This window comes from Sphaerodactylus townsendi, linkage group LG05 (assembly GCF_021028975.2).
Source record: "Sphaerodactylus townsendi isolate TG3544 linkage group LG05, MPM_Stown_v2.3, whole genome shotgun sequence".
Taxonomy (NCBI): Eukaryota; Metazoa; Chordata; class Lepidosauria; order Squamata; family Sphaerodactylidae; genus Sphaerodactylus; species Sphaerodactylus townsendi.
Genome location: NC_059429.1, coordinates 107,203,688 through 107,212,566, shown reverse-complemented (window position 1 = coordinate 107,212,566; position 8,879 = coordinate 107,203,688).

The following is an 8,879-nucleotide window of genomic DNA, read 5'->3' as shown; positions in this document are numbered from 1 at the left end:
TGAAGTTTGGATCAGGGGGACCAAAGTTATGGACCCTCAAAGGGGGTGCCCCATCCCCCATTGTTTCCAATGGGAGCTAATAGGAGATTAGGAGTTGTAGCAGTTATTAGGGTTGGAGATTCGGACAGTCCGAATCTGGATTTTGACCGAATCTGCACTGATTCGGACAGATTCGGATGGTGAGGGCCGAATCTGGGCTATCAAATCCCATCAGATCCGAATCCATGAGATTCGGATCACCAGCCTGAATTGCGTTTTTTTTATTTTTTGGTGTTTTTTCGCGTTTTGGCCTGCAGGGAGCACATTTTTAAACATATTGGCACCAAAATTTCAGGGTATCATCAGGGGACTGTTCTGATGCTACCCCCCCAAGTTTGGTGCAGTTTGGATCAGGGGGGCCAAAGTTATGGACCCTCAAAGGGGGTGCCCCATCCCCCATTGTTTCCAATGGGAGCTAATAGGAGATTAGGAGTTGTAGCAGTTATTAGGGTTGGAGATTCGGACAGTCCGAATCTGGATTTTGACCGAATCTGCACTGATTCGGACAGATTCGGATGAGCAGGGGCCGAATCTGAGCTGTCCAAATCCCATCAGATCCGAATCCATGAGATTCCGGATCGCAGCCTAATTAGCGTTTTTATTTTTTTTTTTGGTGTTTTGTTTTGGCCTTGCAGGGAGCGCATTTTTTAAACATATTGGCACCGAAATTTCAGAAGGGTATCATCAAGGGGACTGTTCTGATGCTACCCCAAAGTTCAGTGCGGAGTTTGGATCAGGGGAGCCAAAGTTATGGACCCCACTCGTGCAAGGGTGCCCCTGTCCCCCATTCTTTCCAATTGGAGCTAAAAGAGATGAGGGCTACCCTTTTGAGGGTCCATAACTTTGGCCCCCCTGAACCAAACTGCACCAAACTTGAAGAATATCATCAGACAGTCTCCTGATGATACCCTAAAATAATGCCTGACTCATCTACAAATACGCCCTGCAAGGCACCCCTAGAATTTAGTCCAAGATTCTTTGTTCTACATTTACACAATCCATTTGCTGTCAATGGGAGAATTTCTGGGGGTGATTGCAGGGAGAGCACATTATATCTAGTACTAGCAGCACCAGGCACCTTCAGGGTATCACCTGGAGACACCCCTGATGACACCCCCAAATTTGGGTGCGGATTTCAGGAATCAAGGGGCCAAGAGTTATGGACCACCTCAAAGGAGTGCCCCTATCTACATTCTTTCCAATTGGAGCCTAAAGAGATGAGGGCTACCGGTTTGAGGGGCCATAACTTTGGTCTCCCCTGATCCAAGCTTCACTGGAAACTTCTGGGAAGTAATATCATCCAGGGAGAGTCTCCAGATGATACCCTGAAAGAGAAGTTCGAATAACTGCTAACTAAAGAATCCTAGTTTGTGTTTTTTCACGGCGCTCACTCACTCCAGCAGGCTTCATGTGGTGGGAGGGTGAAAACACAAACTAGGAGAATTTCTTAATGAAAGGACTGGTGTTGCTAGCCTTAACAATTGTGCCCCTGCAGAGTGCCCCTCAGGAAATTTCCATTGAGGCAGCAATGGATTGTGTAAATAAGAACAAAAGAATCTTGAACAAATTCTGAATACCTACGAGAAGCGTGTCTGCATCAGAGAAATAATATCAGAAATGCGACCCGTAGATGTATCCAGTACCATAATTTCAGGGGGTATCATCAGGAGACTGTCCTGGTGATGCCCCAAGAGATTTCAGTGCAGTTTGGTTCCGGGGGGCCAAAGAGTTATGGACCCTCAAAGGGTAGCCCTCATCTCTTTGAAGCTCCAATTGGAAAGGAGAATGGGGGGGACAGGGGCACTTGCTTTTGAGGGTCCCATAATAACTTTGGTCTCCCTATTAAACTGCACGCAAACGAACTGGGGGGTAGCATCAGAACAGTCCCCTGATGATACCCTGAAATTTCGGTGCCAATATGTTTAAAAATGCGCTCCCTGCAGGCCAAAACGCGAAAAAACACCAAAAAAATAAAAACGCAATTCGGTTGGTGATCCGAATCTCATGGATTCGGATCTGATGGGATTCGGACAGCTCAGATTCGGCCCCTGCTCATCCGAATCTGTCCGAATCAGTGCAGATTCGGTCAAAATCCAGATTCGGACTGTCCGAATCTCCAACCCTAATAACTGCTACAACACTCTGGCTTTCTGGAAGAGTGTTCCGAACTCATTTATAACAGGCAGCCCAGTCCAAAGCCAGCAATAGCGGGATGGGGCGCTGCAGCTGCTCCACACTGCTACCTCAAGTAGGGCTTTTTGGTGGTGTAGGAAGACTAAGAACAAAGAAAACCTCTCCACCACTGAAAAACCCTTATTGGGGTCAATGGACTTATGCCACCCAATTGGTGGCTTAAGTCCGAGAGCCTGGGTTGCACAACTGTTGCACATCTGGGGTGGAAACTGATAAACGTTGACTCCACCCCTAGGAATGCCTCCACTGTGCTGATGGGGCTAGCAGCATTGCAGGAGTGCTGATGCGGTGTTGGGTGCTGTGTCCATGCGTTGCATCCACCCACCTGCCGTTTCTGCCCCTTCACCAAGGCAAATCCATTAGTGTGGACATGTGCTGCTTCCATTGGATGGGACTGTGAATCTCTCGATGCAACAAACTGGTAGGCTGATAGATATCTAAAGTTAAATTTCATCATGTTGTAAGGAGTATCAATTTGGTTTGGTGTATTTGTCCCCCACAGGCTATGTGCAAAGATTTCTGTAAGCGTGATCTATAGACGCAGCTACTATCCATGGTGGTCAGAATAAAATCTTGTAGGAAAGTGAGACCAAACTTGTATATGCACTGAATGGCGCAGAAAAATTGAAAAGAAATTGTTGTATTCTTGTTGTAATGTCATCCGTTGATTCCCAGCGGAGTCTTAAGCAAAGTTGTACCCTGCTGAGTCCATCTAGAAGGCAGCAAAGTCAGAAACGTTCAGTAAGTTTGCAGTGCTTCTTTTGGTTTTCACCTGCGTGCAAGCATGGTTAAAACTGCTCTTCTGCATTTCACACTAACAGCAGAAGAGGGGCTGAACATGTGAATTCACTATTGAAGTTCATAGTCACCATTCTGCAGTGATGAAAGAGCAGGATGGGCCCAGTGGCATGCAGTGCAGATGTATGCATCATACTGTGCCTGCTTAGACCTATATCAGTGTGGCGAACCTATGGCACGGGTGCCATAGGTGGCACTCAGATCCCTCTCTGTGGGCACGCGCAAACTTAGTCGCCCACCCCCCACACATCTAGGTTGGCCTGGGCCGCTGGGCTCAATTATTAGCATAAAACCTAAGACCTAGTTTTGGGGAAGCACTTTAAACCCCACTGATTTTCATGCGAAGAACTAAAGCGTGATTCTTTACCAGGGAGTAAGCTCAGTTGCTGGTAATGGGGCTTGCTTCTGCGTAAACCCTCCTAGGGTCATGATTCACCTGTTGGAAGAGTTGCACGGTTGCTTCAAAGCAAAGCCACTGACTACCACCAAGCTTACTCCTGAGTAACGCATGCCTCGGAGCCAACCATTTTTTCTAAGCTAAAACCTCAGTATTCAGGTTAAATTGCCGTGTTGGCACTTTGCGATAAATAAGTGGGTTTTGGGTTGCAATTTGGGCACTCGGTCTTGAAAAGGTTCGCCATCACTGACCTATATGAACCTTTTGTAAACAATTGCTTTATGCTTGGGCAATTGGATGGACTGAGAGTCAATTCACATGTCACATAGTCCTTTTTGCCCTCCAGAAGGACTTTCTGACTGATGTACACTGTAAGTTCCATGTCCAGAACTTAATTCTTTGATGTGTGTGGATCTGATTCAAATCAGGATCATGGCATGCAAGGAAAAATGAGTAGCCACTCTCCTTTCCAGGGACGTAGGTATAAATTTTTTATGGGGGGGGGTTCCGGGGGTGGGGCCACACCCCCACCTGCCCCTAGGGTGTGGCCACGCCTCCCCAAGCCCCGCCCCTGGCCTAGGGCTTATAAAAGCAGCTCTCCAAGGTCGGGGATGGCAGACTCCGCTGCCCTGCTCTCCCCTGCCCCTCCCCTCTGGGCAAAGGCATAGAGGGAAAATGGAGCCTCGTGCAAAATCTGAGTTTTGCGCCCCACCCCCCACCCCGGGCAGCTGCTGTGATGCTGGAATCCACGCCCAAACAGCATCACTTTCAATGGCATTTAAACTAGAGAGCCCAAATTATCCTTTTAAATCCACCTTAAAGGGAGGATCTGGGGTCCCTAGTTAAACAACATTGAAAGTGATGCTGTTTTGGGGTGGATTATCCCCCACCCTGAAACAGCATCACTTTCAATGTGGCGTAGTGGTTAAGAGCAGGTGCATTCTAATCTGGAGGAACCGGGTTTCCCTTTTCTTCCACTTGAACTGTGAAGACTTATCTGGGAATTCAGATTAGCCTGTGCACTCCCACACACGCCAGCTGGGTGACCTTGGGCTAGTCACAGCTTTTCGGAGCTCTCTCAGCCCCATCCACCTCACAGGGTGTTTGTTGTGAGGGAGCAAGGGCAAGGAGATTGTAAGCCCCTTTGAGTCTCCTACAGGAGAGATTCTCCCTTTAAATCAATGCCGAAGAGGGTGGATTTAAAACGAGAATCTGGGGAAATTTGGTGGGTGCATGCTGTCAGGGGTGTAATTGTTAAGCTAGAAGAACCAAACTTTCAGGGTATCAGTAAGAGACTCTCCTGATAATACATCCCAGGTTTGGTGAAGTTTGGTTCAGGGGGTCCAAAGTTATGTCCCCTCAAATGTGTAGCCCCCATCTTCTATTAGCTCCCATGGGAAACAATGGGGGATGGGGGAACTCCCTTTGGGAGTCTATAACTTTGGACCCCCTGAACCAAACCTCACCAAACCCGGGTAGTATCATCAGGAGAATCCCCCAAACAATCTCTGAAAGTTTGGTGCTGCTAGCCCAAACAGTGCGCCCCCTGCAGGCCAAAAACCGAAAAAAGCGCTGAAATGCTTTAAAAACCCACAAACAGGTGGGCGGAGCTTTGGACATGAATGGGGGGGTTCAAACCCAAGAACCCCACCCTTACCTACGTGCATGCTCCTTTCCCTGACCAAACAGAGATATTTCGGGTCAAAACAATGGCACTGTGCAACAGGGAGAGGTTTAATCCCATTCCCCCTCATGCCTGGGAAGCATGGATCTTCTAGAACAGGTCTAATTGGAACTTATCTTGGCAGCCATGAGAACTTTATAACGTATGAATTAGCCCTTAGGGCTAGTTCATATCTGCAGAAGAATGAGGCGGCAAAGAAGTGAGAAGTGTTTTGTATATCTTGTGCCCACTCCCCACAGGGGACTTGGGGTGCCTTACAACATTTAAAAATACAATAAATACGAATTAATGCAGTACATAGAAAAATAAAACCAATTAAAACATCGACTTAACATCAAATTATTCAAAGAATTAAAACAACTGGCCAAAGAATACAAACAACTGGCTTGTAACATTAATTGAAGACTGCATGAAGCAAAGCAGATTTCCATGCCCTATGGAATGCTAGAAGATCCCTCAGGGTATGATGGATATCAGACATCATCAGGAAGAGAATTGAGGCCCAATCTCTTTCCAGTGATAGCCACCTGTTGGGAGAATCCCTGAAGAAACAAGGAGTACCTCAGTGCAGTGCCACTCACCTCTAGAGTGGCAGTTGACCAGGACCAATTACCAACTATGTCAAAAGCAGATATCCATAAGGATCAACAACGTTGGTGTCAAGATGTAATTGGAGGTCGTCGACCAAATCTATTAGGGCTGTCCTAGTGCTGAACCCAGCCTGAAACTGGTTTGGAAGGGATCCAAGGCCAATGTTTCATCCAGGAAGTCCCGAAGGTGCCCGGCTACTGCTTGCTCAATCAACTTTCCCAGGAATGGAAGATATGACACCAGGTGGTAATTGGCTAGGTTCCTCTCACTGAACAACATTTTTTTTTCAGGAGAGATGTCAGCACTGCCTCCTTTGAGAGCTAAGAAAAGAGCCCCGAGAGGGAGAGTTCAATTATGTATCTCAGGCCTCCTTCTACCATCTCCTTGCAAGCTTTCACCAGCCAGGAAGGGCAGGAATCCAAGGAGCAGGCAGCAAATCAAACATCTGCCAGGACCCTGTTAACATCAGCCTGGGAGAGCAGGCTGAAGGAGTCCAAAAAGGATCCAATGTGGCAGGTGGAGCTTCCAGTCTGTTATGGTTCCACTAGGAGATAATTGCCCAGCACCATTCAGAAGTGCTGGCACTACCCCCTCCATCAAAGAGGCGTTTACTACCTTCTGAACCCACAGAGCCAGCCCCCTGGCTAGTTTTTATCAGGATGGACAATGGTCCAGGGGACTAATAGTAGGCTGCTCCGGACACCTCCACAGGATTGTGTTCAGTGGTAGAATCCAATCCCGTGCAGATCTGAGTGACTTTATCTCAAAAGTCTGCAGCACAATTATCACAGCAGACACCTGGGGCACCCCAGCGACAGTCCTCCAGGCAGCAAACTGTTAACCACCTTGAGTAACTCTCCTGGATGGCTACTTGCAGACACAATGATGGCAGAGAAATACACCTTCTTCACCACTGTCACCACCACTTGGTAGAGCCCATAATGGGCTCTCACCAGTGTCCAGTAAGATCCGCACCACCTACGCTCAAGCCGTCGCTTCTCCTGCTTCATTGCTTTCAGATCCCCAGCATGCCATGGGGCTCAAGCGGGGCGAGGGCACTCAGGAGTGATCATGTCAATGGCCCTCCTGATCTCAACTGGGCCTTGAAAGGAATGCCAGTCGTGTTGACAGGAAAATCATACACAGCTCTCAGGAATCCTTGGGATTCCATTCTCTTCCTGGGGCAGACCATCTTAATCGGTCCCCTACCCCTGCAATGGGGTTCCCAACTAATGAGTTACCTCCAATCTGCTCTGTCACAAAGACCCGGTTGAGAGCATGTCCAGCAGAATATGTTGAGCCCAAAACAGAGACAGCCACTTGGTTGCCATGAGGTCCCAAGCAGGACCATCAGAGGCATCCCTGACTTGGAGATTGAAATCCCCCAGAACGACTGGACTGGATGCCCCCAGCATCATCTCTGAGATTGCCTCCACCAGCTCTGGTAGGGAGGCAATGGGATGAGTGATACACCAGCAGTAGTCCCAACTTGTCTCTCTGACCAAGCACCAAGAACAAACTCTCTACCCCAGCCACAGGCAGGAGGATCATCTGTGGACCACAGCCACTCCCCCAACCTAGGCTGGTGCTGTACATAGTAACCTGGGGCAGCAGAACTGGGTGGGTGCTGATGTGGGAGACCATATTCAAATCCCCACTTAGCAAATCCCCTTAAGCCAGTTTAAGCTACCTCACGAGGCTGGGTGAAGATAAAGTGGGACAGGAGAGCTATGCACACTGCTCTGAGCTCCAGCTTTGAATTTTCTTTCCTGCAGAAAGCATTTTTATGTAGACAACTAACACAACAGAACTTGCTGTGGTTATGTTTTTACTTATCGGGCGTTTGAGGGGATAATGTAATATGTGGTCCCCTACTGCTGGCTGTTTTAGGTAGTGCTGGCTATTTTGCCTCCTCAGATCACCACTGTTTCAACACTATCTTCTGCATGTGTGAATTAGGCCTAGCTCTCTTGGGTCACCATTTAATCGTGACGGCTGGTGTGCAAGCAAACAGTGCAAAAATTAGCAACTGCAAGTGTTCTCTTTCCTTCCCCAAGGCTCGCTCCCTGTTGTTATCTGCACTCTATTTTACCACTCTTTATATGCCATTAAAGGTTTTGTATTTGTATTTGTTTGTTATCTGCACTCCCTGTTCTGTAGGCATCTCTGACATGGTACAACTTGTTTGGTTCTGTTCTTGGCTTGTGTAATACCAGTTAGCATACATAATGACTTATTATCAAGGCCCACAGTCAAGGAGAGAGGAAGAGAGAGCACAACGGTGTATAACATCATTTCTTAGGTTAGTGGTTGTCTCAGAACATGGGTGGCCGTTCCTCGAGTAGGTTGTGTAGCGGGAATTGGTTTGGCCTGAACTCTCGCCTCAGGCAATGGGGTAGAGAAAAAACTGAAAGGTTTCACGGAGGGAGATGCTGCTTGTTCTCATGTTTTGAACTTCATTTGTGCAACACCATTTAAAGGGGTGTTTGTTGTTCCCAACGCATGTCTGTCAGACACATCTGTCCCTGCTGTATCATATCAGCAGCTTCTGTTTCTGCTGACTTCCTGTCAAATGGGATTGATAGGTTGCCTCATGTAACTGTTGTTCTTGTTTGTATTTCCTTGGCCCTTCCTAAATTCAATCCTGATCTTCTGTCCATCATTCATTAACTGCCATCATATCTTTAAACCAATATGTTTGAAGCAGCATGCAGGGTTCCCTTCGCTTCCATCTTATTCTCGCAACAACTCTAGGATTCCATTTTAGGTTGAGAAGCCCAGGAACTGGCGTTAAACTGTGGAATTCACTGTCAGTGGACGTATTGATGGCCATGGGTGTAGATGGTTTAAAAAAGATTCAGGGACTTAGACTCTGCTCTCCACGTGCACCTGATTGGCTACTCTGTGAAACGAGATGCACAACTAAATGAACCAGTGGTCCAATCAAGGAGGGTACCTCCCAGGTCTAATCTTGAAAATATGCCGGGGTGGGAAACAGGAGCTCTATGTCTTTCTGCACACAGACCCCCCAGAAGATTGGGCCCACAGCATTTTGCAAAGTTAAAAAAACAATCTGTAAGATGGTGCTGTGTCCTTGTAGCAGATTCAGGGACGTGCTACTGTCTTGTTTGGCCCTTAGTTTTCCCAATGAACTTCATGAGTAAACATGAATTTGGA